The sequence below is a fragment of the Silene latifolia genome, chromosome 8, assembly GCF_048544455.1.
Source record: "Silene latifolia isolate original U9 population chromosome 8, ASM4854445v1, whole genome shotgun sequence".
NCBI lineage: Eukaryota > Viridiplantae > Streptophyta > Magnoliopsida > Caryophyllales > Caryophyllaceae > Silene > Silene latifolia.
The window spans coordinates 8,718,972-8,729,956 of record NC_133533.1 but is presented as its reverse complement, the minus strand read 5'-3'; the positions used below and the strand labels follow the sequence as shown (position 1 = coordinate 8,729,956).

At 36.6% G+C, this 10,985-nt stretch overlaps 1 long non-coding RNA gene across 1 annotated transcript; it reads left to right on the top strand.

Moving 5' to 3' along the window:
* The first annotated feature begins 288 nt into the window (after nt 1-288).
* Nucleotides 289-3,017, top strand: LOC141594081 (uncharacterized). The gene is made up of 3 exons (XR_012521999.1): nt 289-829; nt 930-1,037; nt 2,823-3,017. It is a non-coding gene; the product is annotated as an uncharacterized LOC141594081 (long non-coding RNA).
* The last annotated feature ends 7,968 nt before the right edge of the window (nt 3,018-10,985 follow it).

Here is a 10,985-nt window from a genome sequence, read left to right as displayed (position 1 = left end):
TTTGACAGTGCAGCTTGATCTTTATGATGATATTCGAGGTAAACAGGCGTTGGATCCTAAGATAATGGAGTGGAGAGCTGGAGTAGAGAAAGGGACAATGTCTCGATTCTCTATTCATACCAATGGTAGTTTGAGGTTTGACGGTAGGTGGTGTGTCCCTAAAGATGAGGAGTTGAAAAAGACTATCATGACAGAGGCACATAATGTAACGCCCCGTAAATTTCGGACCGTTAATATGTTTCGAAAATAATTAATTAATCAAGTAAAATTTGACAATAATGTATTTAAAGTAAAAATAATTCAAAGAAATATAATTTTATTATATTTTGAAGAAAAGTATTTATTTTGATAGTTTGGAAATGTTTAAAAATAGTTTAAACCGTGTAAAATCTTTTATTTCGAAATAAGGGCGTATCGGGGGGAAAATGACAATTCGTTTGAACGTTGGGTAAACGAATTTGGAAATGGGTCGAATGAATACTCAATTTTATTGTAATCTCGTGTTTAAAGACTTTGGACTTGACGGAATTTGCATTTGACTTACGGATTTAATTATTATTGAAACGAGTCAAAACCGACTCGTTAAAAATCCCGACTAAAAATTCCGCACGTACTTTTTCTCCTTTCTTTTCCTCTTACACGGCACACCCCTTTTCTTTTCTTTCTTTTTTCTGATTTTGTTCCATCATCATCATCAACATCTCACAAATTCAACCCAAAACACCATTAACATAAAATCAAGCTTAAAATCGCCATAAAATCTTCGTTTCTTGTCCGTTTTTCGCGAAATTTACCTTTCCGGAATCCCCTCGCCACGATCTACGACTTAGTATGTTCTAATTTCAATTTTCATTAAGTTCTTTTAAGACCAAATTTCGGTGATTTCGGTTTTGTGCTTAATTTTTGTGTTTTTTTTATTGTTAAATTAGGTGAAGGATTGGAAGACGAGTTCGGGGACTCGTATATTGTAGAGGATAGCGGTTAGTTGTGGTTAGGGTTTCGGTTTTGAGGACTAATTGCTCATTTTCTAGCTTAAGGTAACATATTTCGAGTTACTCGACGAAAGATCGTCACATGTTTTTGATTTTTGTATGTTTGGTGAATTTTTGTTTGGGTAGTAATTTTTCACATGTTAAACTTAGTTGCATGCAAGCTTAATTTGTGCCTTTTGGTAGTTTAAATTATCAAAATTGAATTGGGGACGATTAATTAATTTTCAGACGGTCTTATAATGTATAAAAATGAAAAAAAAAAAGAGAAGAAATGGTGCGGCAGGTCCGGCAAAGAGCAGGAAGGCCCACGGCAGCCCCGGCCGGTCTTGGGGTTGGCCCGGGTCGGTCCGTTGCTTGATTCGCGGTTTTCCATGCTTTGTCCGTCATTTTAGGTTCATCACGGATATAAATAGAATGAGTATACTTGGTTAAAGTTGTTAAGAGAATCACAAAAGTAGCTAAAAGTTATGCTAAGGGTAGAAAAATTATGTTATATTGACAATTATCACATGTTAGGATAATTTACAAAATGAAATGGTAATTAATAGGCTCAAAATGAATTTTATAGTGATAATTGTAATGTTTTGTTGATTGTGCCGAAAATCGAGCCTTAGTCCCTTTGGTGATCGATGCGATGTCGATTAATTGAGTGATTGGTCACCGCAATTTGACCCGCACTGCCGCAGGTCAGGGTTGCGGGTAAAAATTCGGTTGAATGAATTAGATAATCGGCCTTTTACTTGTTTTAGGCCATTTATTATATCTCTATTTCACATGTATAATTTGTTGAATTTAAATAGCTTCCTATTTAGTTAGTTGAAATTAAATAGCTTCTTATTTTGTAGTAATGGCCCTAGTTTCCCCTAAAGCCTTTTATATTGTTATAATTGCTAGGATTGGAAGTTAGTATTGAATACTTATTGAGGAACTGTTGGGATTGTATCTTGTAAATAAATAGACATTTATATAGCCTTTCACATGATAGAATATTAGAATTTATGTGGGTAGGTAGGACTTTTTGCCCTCTTAAGGTTAAGTGGGTGTCTTACTTGACTTGTGTGGTGAGTCTTGGGTGGTGTGGGCTAAAATATTCAAGTCGGGACTAGCCGTGACTAGGTTCTAGGTGAGTATTTCGGCCTTCATCATAGATAGGTCTTTATAGTCTCTGACGAGTATATGTTCACTGCTTGATAGCCTTTGTGTTCCTGACTAGTGGATGTTTATCCAAGTTGGGGCATGACCTCAGGTACTAATTTTGATAGTATGGGGTCAGCTTAAGTACTAGCCGACCCTTCGGTGGTGTCCTTAGGGTACTCACTTCACTTTGTTTTAAAAAAGTTGTGAGTCTTGGGTGCGGTGGTGTGTATCCGCATGTCTAGGTCTCTGTGATTTTTAGGCTAGGGTTGTGTTGTCTCTTGGCCATGTTTTCTTAATAGTAACCGCTGAGCCAAGATACCGGTTCGATTACCTTCCCTACCTCGTGGTATAGACTTGAGTTACAAAGTGACTATTGACGGTGCTAAGAACTTATGCCTGTCTTTGATATATTGCCCTTTCTTGTTTGATGATTCTATGAATCATAGAAGGTGAGATGCAAGCCGGCTATGGTTGATAGAGTTTGGATTACAATTTGTTATATGATTCACATGATAGTTAGTTGGGTCAGTTTAGGGGTCATTTGTTAGAATACATGATAAGTAAATGGTTTATCAAATTGTTTACATGTTACACTACATGTTACATTAATTTTGACGATTCGTGGCTGGGAGGACTCGAAGTTACTCCCCACTGAATTGTGGCTTTCGTGTTTGTATAAAATGCGATTGACAGGTTGTTGATGCTTTGTTGGGGGTCACAGACGGCTAGTGAGCAAGGAACCTTGGACCTAGTTTTGGCTATTCTATTAGTAAACCTTTTATACTTTTGGTTTGTATATAATTTGAAGGGACATATGTCTCCCTTTTTATTTTTGGTTTGTATCCATATATATTTCCGCGTCTTTAGTTATTTATGTAAGTTAGTTTATCAGCTGTTGCAGGGTTATGACACTCTTCTTGAGTTGGAATTGGTTGTGAATGGTTTAGTTAGAAAATTTTTTGAAATTGCAGGTTTTTGGACTAGTTGAACCATTTACAAACATATCCTACCAGTTTTTCTGTAGAATTTACGTATATAGTTAAGGCTAGATTTAAGGGTGTCACAGTTGGTATCAGAGCCTATTGCTCCCGATGCACGTTTGTGCACCCCACTTAGAAATCACTTGACCTTAAAATAATAAACTTGAGAGAAGGGTAGGATGGGTAGAATTAGGATTTTATGTGGTAGTCTGTTTGTGATTGCTAATTGTTAGGTTTGTTGATTGTTAGTTATTAGTTTTGGTGCCACTAAAGGTTGGTTATGCCAAATGTAGAATGCTTCCACTTTCTTGATATTTCTTTTCGTATTCAGTGTATCTTACCTTAATCTTCCATTTTCGTTAGTCATTCGTCTTTCAAATTCCTCTTATCTTGCCTAGGTAACTACCTTTCAATTCTTTCTCCCGTTTCATCTTAGGTTCGTCTTCTTCTTATAATAAAGTCCATGTGGACACTTTCCTTTTATACCGCAGATAGTTCCCTTGTCCAAGAGAACCCGGTTTTGAGAGAATGTAACTTTGGAGGGCGTGAACGAGTTGAGAAATTGATTGGTTAAGGTTTGAGTGGTATAGGAGAATATAACTTGGGATCCTTTGGTTAATCTTGTTAGTTGTGCTTAATGTGAGAGTTTAGGGAGTTGAGAAAATACCTTGGGATTTATGTCTATAGAGAGCTTGTTTGTTATAGATGATTCAGTATGGGTACTAACTTAGAACATAGGATGGAATGAACCTAAGCTACTCCATTTGAGAGTCTCGATATTTCTTGTGGAGAATTAAAGGTATGATAGTTAGCCCTAATCCTTGTGGGCCTTGAAAGGAATACAATAGGACATTGATGTTGATTAATGGATTGGTATTGTACTTCGGAATTAGTTAGTTTGTTAAACCTTTTAAGTTGATCAAATCTAGTATAGAGTAGCCCTTGTTGACCTTATAAAACATATCTGAATTTGGGAATTTTGGTGGAATGTTGTTCGATATAGTTCGTGAGTTCAAGGATGTGATTCCAATTTATGGTATCGGAAACTAGAAGCATTAAGTGGTGTGATGATGGAGTAAACAAGCCAGGGTACTTGGAGATGACATAGTAAGTGAAGTTCAATGACGAGAATTGTAAAGGAGATACTTTGGGACATGGATGGTAACAAATGAATTTGTGTGGTGAATTGATTTTGGCTCTTAGAATCAATTGAGTTGAGGAATACTTACCAATGTGGAATCCTTGTTAGTCCTACGATGTAGTAGACATTTAGGGCTTTGTTGAGCATCTTAGTGAAGTAACCTTATCATATCGATCATAAGCTTTGATGAGTGTTTAGTAAGCGATAACCCTTTCATTGTGCCGCTTCTATTCTCCTTTCCTTCTCTTTAACGATCGTTGAACCTTGTCTTTATGCTAAATTTTACGTATCTTCTTCTTTCCCGAGATATCTTCTTAACTCGAATACCTCTTATTTTTGTCAACCGTTGTCTTTACGGTCGACTCCTTAGTTTCCTAACTTGTCGATGCATGTACCCTTCAGAAATGTTTTATCATACTCTATTCCGTTATCACTCATTACCTCCTTAGTATAGTTGGTACCCTGTTGACCATGTTTATAGAGTTTGTAAGATGTGATTTGAGGATATAGGTTTGACTAAGTAGCCGAGTTTGGGTTGGGCTTCCATAATCATTTTGGATATCAGGGTTTGATAGTGTATATGTTATCATGTGGGAAATGTTAAATGTGGGATTATTTGTTGGTTTTAGAGGGTGATATTGATTACTACTTGAAGTATGTTATGAGAGTGAGAGTAAGCTACATTGTTGGGAAGTCTTAGCACTTGTTTTGGTAACTAGAAAGGGTAATGGTATGGATGACACCAATTGTTAGGCTAAGGAACCTAATTTCAATTTATGGTTTAGAAACTCTGAGGTGATAAAGTGTTGTTACAATTATGACCTTGTACCTTGAGAATTTAATGGTAAGTAAGTTTAGGATATCAAATTTGAAAGAATACTCCTTGGGAATGTTGATGACCATAATGGTTTGGTGATGTGATTTGGCATTGTAGTTGACTCTTGAGAGTTCTTGAGTTTAGAGAGACTTAGTGTTGAGAAGAATTTGTTAATCCTATAGTTTTATAGACCTTGAGGTCGCATTGAGTGCTTGACATGATGAGACAATGTTGGAGCTGGGTGTAGTTCTGCTTTTGAGAATCCTTAATAAGTAAAAGGATAGAGAAACTTGAGATCCTATTGATTTTTCATAATTTGAGGTTGGTATGTTACTACCTTGTTTTGAAATGAGAACATTGTGGAATTTTTGAGGAACCTTCTCTTGGAGTTTAGAGCATGGTATTGGGACTCTTGATTGAAGGTTTACTTTTTGAGGAACCCATAGTTGACACTACTGGGATACAAATACAGCTTTGTTGGAAGTCTTGACCTTAGGCTTGTGAAAGTCGTTTCGGGATGTTTGAGAATTTGGAGCGTTGAGATCACACTTATAGTGAAATATCTTGTTCCAGGGAATATGTTAGGAAGAAGTAACATAAGCGATTGAGGAGACTCTTGGGAGTGATGTTGTTATTGGAGATATGAGTGTCTGGCGTTTCCTTGGTGTCTAATCTCCCTTCTTCCTTGATCATGAGCGTTACCGCTCATATCTCTCTTCCTTGCATCATCATACTCCTCTCGTAAGTTTGATGTTGGTAACCTATGAAACTCTATCTTTGACATCCTTGTAATTATGACTTCAATTCTTACCCCATAAAATTCATCATAGCTCTTTTTGATTAGTTAAGCTTGAATCCTTTTAGCATACCTGCTCCTATGAGGTCTAAGTTACTTTTCACTTCGGGGAATTTCTAAATATTTCAAGCTACCAGTTTCGATTCATTCTTGAAAGTTTATGTCACTTCTGCAAACCTAACCTATTTTTAAGGATTTGAAAATGAAATTTTGATTTATTTCCGTAAGGTATTCCTTTTTCTTACTTTTGTTCCGAGTTTCTAGGCCTTGTATAATCATATTTAGTAAAGATAGTATTCTTACTATAGAATTTTAAACTAAAAGGTTGAAAAGGCTTTTATGATTTTCAATGGTTTTAACATTAGTGAATGTTAAATCTCGTTGTTGGAGACGTCCCAATAATGGGTTTTCTCATTTATTGGTGAAGAAGTATTTTTATATCTTGATATGAATATGGATGTTCTTGTCTGATCAACAAGAGTATCACCGTTTCATTGAAAAGATATCTATATTTTCTTATAACTATAATTTTCTCCTTCTAAGTTTCGAGGACGAAACTTTTTAAAAGGAGGGGTGATTGTAACGCCCCGTAAATTTCGGACCGTTAATATGTTTCGAAAATAATTAATTAATCAAGTAAAATTTGACAATAATGTATTTAAAGTAAAAATAATTCAAAGAAATATAATTTTATTATATTTTGAAGAAAAGTATTTATTTTGATAGTTTGGAAATGTTTAAAAATAGTTTAAACCGTGTAAAATCTTTTATTTCGAAATAAGGGCGTATCGGGGGGAAAATGACAATTCGTTTGAACGTTGGGTAAACGAATTTGGAAATGGGTCGAATGAATACTCAATTTTATTGTAATCTCGTGTTTAAAGACTTTGGACTTGACGGAATTTGCATTTGACTTACGGATTTAATTATTATTGAAACGAGTCAAAACCGACTCGTTAAAAATCCCGACTAAAAATTCCGCACGTACTTTTTCTCCTTTCTTTTCCTCTTACACGGCACACCCCTTTTCTTTTCTTTCTTTTTTCTGATTTTGTTCCATCATCATCATCAACATCTCACAAATTCAACCCAAAACACCATTAACATAAAATCAAGCTTAAAATCGCCATAAAATCTTCGTTTCTTGTCCGTTTTTCGCGAAATTTACCTTTCCGGAATCCCCTCGCCACGATCTACGACTTAGTATGTTCTAATTTCAATTTTCATTAAGTTCTTTTAAGACCAAATTTCGGTGATTTCGGTTTTGTGCTTAATTTTTGTGTTTTTTTTATTGTTAAATTAGGTGAAGGATTGGAAGACGAGTTCAGGGACTCGTATATTGTAGAGGATAGCGGTTAGTTGTGGTTAGGGTTTCGGTTTTGAGGACTAATTGCTCATTTTCTAGCTTAAGGTAACATATTTCGAGTTACTCGACGAAAGATCGTCACATGTTTTTGATTTTTGTATGTTTGGTGAATTTTTGTTTGGGTAGTAATTTTTCACATGTTAAACTTAGTTGCATGCAAGCTTAATTTGTGCCTTTTGGTAGTTTAAATTATCAAAATTGAATTGGGGACGATTAATTAATTTTCAGACGGTCTTATAATGTATAAAAATGAAAAAAAAAGAGAAGAAATGGTGCGGCGGAGCCGGCAGCAGCCGGAAGGCCCACGGCAGCCCCGGCCGGTCTTGGGGTTGGCCCGGGTCGGTCCGTTGCTTGATTCGCGGTTTTCCATGCTTTGTCCGTCATTTTAGGTTCATCACGGATATAAATAGAATGAGTATACTTGGTTAAAGTTGTTAAGAGAATCACAAAAGTAGCTAAAAGTTATGCTAAGGGTAGAAAAATTATGTTATATTGACAATTATCACATGTTAGGATAATTTACAAAATGAAATGGTAATTAATAGGCTCAAAATGAATTTTATAGTGATAATTGTAATGTTTTGTTGATTGTCTTGAAAACCGAGCCTTAGTCCCTTTGATCGATGCGATGTCGATTAATTGAGTGATTGGTCACCGCAATTTGACCCGTACTGCCGCAGGTCAGGGTTGCGGGTAAAAATTCGGTTGAATGAATTAGATAATCGGCCTTTTACTTGTTTTAGGCCATTTATTATATCTCTATTTCACATGTATAATTTGTTGAATTTAAATAGCTTCCTATTTAGTTAGTTGAAATTAAATAGCTTCTTATTTTGTAGTAATGGCCCTAGTTTCCCCTAAAGCCTTTTATATTGTTATAATTGCTAGGATTGGAAGTTAGTATTGAATACTTATTGAGGAACTGTTGGGATTGTATGCTGTAAATAGACATTTATATAGCCTTTCACATGATAGAATATTAGAATTTATGTGGGTAGGTAGGACTTTTTGCCCTCTTAAGGTTAAGTGGGTGTCTTACTTGACTTGTGTGGTGAGTCTTGGGTGGTGTGGGCTAAAATATTCAAGCTGGGACTAGCTGTGACTAGGTTCTAGGTGAGTATTTCGGCCTTCATCATAGATAGGTCTTTATAGTCTTTGACGAGTATATGTTCACCGCTTGATAGCCTTTGTGTTCCTGACTAGTGGATGTTTATCCAAGTTGGGGCATGACCTCGGTACTAATTTTGATAGTATGGGGTCGCCTTAAGTACTAGCCGACCCTTCGGTGGTGTCCTTAGGGTACTCACTTCACTTTGTTTTAAAAAAAGTTGTGAGTCTTGGGTGCGGTGGTGTGTATCCGCATGTCTAGGTCTGCGCAGATTTTAGGCTAGGGTTGTGTTGTCTCTTGGCCATGTTTTCTTAATAGTAACCGCTGAGCCAAGATACCGGTTCGATTACCTTCCCTACCTCGTGGTATAGACTTGAGTTACAAAGTGACTATTGACGGTGCTAAGAACTTATGCCTGTCTTTGATATATTGCCCTTTCTTGTTTGATGATTCTATGAATCATAGAAGGTGAGATGCAAGCGGCTATGGTTGATAGAGTTTGGATTACAATTTGTTATATGATTCACATGATAGTTAGTTGGGTCAGTTTAGGGGTCATTTGTTAGAATACATGATAAGTAAATGGTTTATCAAATTGTTTACATGTTACACTACATGTTACATTAATTTTGACGATTCGTGGTCGGAGGACTCGAAGTTACTCCCCACCGAATTGTGGCTTTCGTGTTTGTATAAAATGCGATTGACAGGTTGTTGATGCTTTGTTGGGGTCACAGACGGCTAGTGAGCAAGGAACCTTGGACCTAGTTTTGGCTATTCTATTAGTAAACCTTTTATACTTTTGGTTTGTATATAATTTGAAGGGACATATGTCTCCCTTTTTATTTTTGGTTTGTATCCATATATATTTCCGCGTTTTTAGTTATTTATGTAAGTTAGTTTATCAGCTGTTGCAGGGTTATGACACTCTTCTTGAGTTGGAATTGGTTGTGAATGGTTTAGTTAGAAAAATTTTTGAAATTGCAGGTTTTTGGACTAGTTGAACCATTTACAAACATATCCTACCAGTTTTTCTGTAGAATTTACGTATATAGTTAAGGCTAGATTTAAGGGTGTCACACATAATACACCATATTCAGTACATCCAGGTGGTGACAAGTTGTATAAGGATTTAAAGAATACGTTTTGGTGGCCTGGGATGATGAAAGAGACAGCTGAGTTTGTGGCCCGTTGTTTGACATGCCAGAGAGTTAAAGGGGAACAGCGACGACCACAAGGTAAGATTCAGTCTTTAACGGTACCTGAGTGGAAGTGGGAATCCATTTCCATGGATTTTATCGTGGGTTTGCCAAAGAGTCAACAGGGTAACAACATGATTTGGGTAATAGTGGATCGACTGACAAAGTCAGCTCACTTTGTTCCAATGAAAGATACATGGACTAAAGCACAATTGGCTATGGCCTATCGCCGGGATATAGAGTTTCAGGTTGGGGACAAGGTTTTTCTGAAAGTGTCTCCTATGCGTGAGGTTATGAGGTTTGGGAAGAAAGGCAAGCTGAGTCAGAAGTTTATCGGGCCTTATGAGATCTTAGAGCGAGTTGGGGAAGTTGCATATCGCCTGGCTTTACCAGCTGCGTTAGAGAGAGTGCATAATGTGTTTCATGTATCGCAGCTGCGGAAGTATGTGAGTGACCCGTCACATGTGTTAGAGGCAGAGAACTTAGAGCTAGATGAGTCCTTATCGTATCTTGAGGTTCCTAAGCAGATTCTTGACCGAAAGGTTAGGAAGACTAGGAGTGGTGAGACAGTTTTGCTTAAAATCCTTTGGTCTAACCACGAGACCGAGATGGAGGATAGAAGGAGTGTGGACGATATTATTTTATGTGAACAAATGACAAAATAAAATAAAAGTCCATTTTATACATATGGACCGAAATGGAGGATAGAAGGAGTGTGGACGATATTATTTTATGTGATAAAATGTAATAATCATACCTATCCTACCCTAGTCTTACATACCTACATTTTGGGTAAGAATAAATAAGAAAAGGCAAGATCCTATCTACCTGCCGGGGGGGAATCCGCTCCCGGGTTGTCGCTCTGCTGCGCCAAATCACTAAGAAAATCGTCAAATGACTACAATAGACTAATAGTAATAAGCCCCTGCTTGGCGCATGCACTGGCTTGGCTCTTACACACCCCCACCGGTTTCCCCTCCTTATTTTGAAGAGAATTTGTTCTCTTATTCATACATTCATTCACATGCATTCATCATATATTCTCTCCACTACCTCTCTCTAAAACAAGCTTTTAGAAATAGAAATTTGTTCATCTAATATTATCAAAAATATTAGATTACTAGTCTAATAATAGTGATAATATTAGAATCTATTTTAAGGTATAATAATACACTAATCTAGTTAATTAGTATATTATTTTAAGGGATTTGTTTTGGGTGCAATCAAGAGGAGGATCGCAATACTTGGGATTAAGGAGGATCATCCATTACATTTAAGTTCAAGAACAAATAAGGAAGGTGACCTTATTTGTGCCAAAATTTTCGAGCCATATAACAATGTAAGTGTAATACTACGGATTTATGAGTCTCTGGGTACTCTATCGAGTAGGCCTTACTCTGTCGAGTAAGGGTGAGTTGCGTTTTATAAAAGTTTCTGACCTGTTGGGTA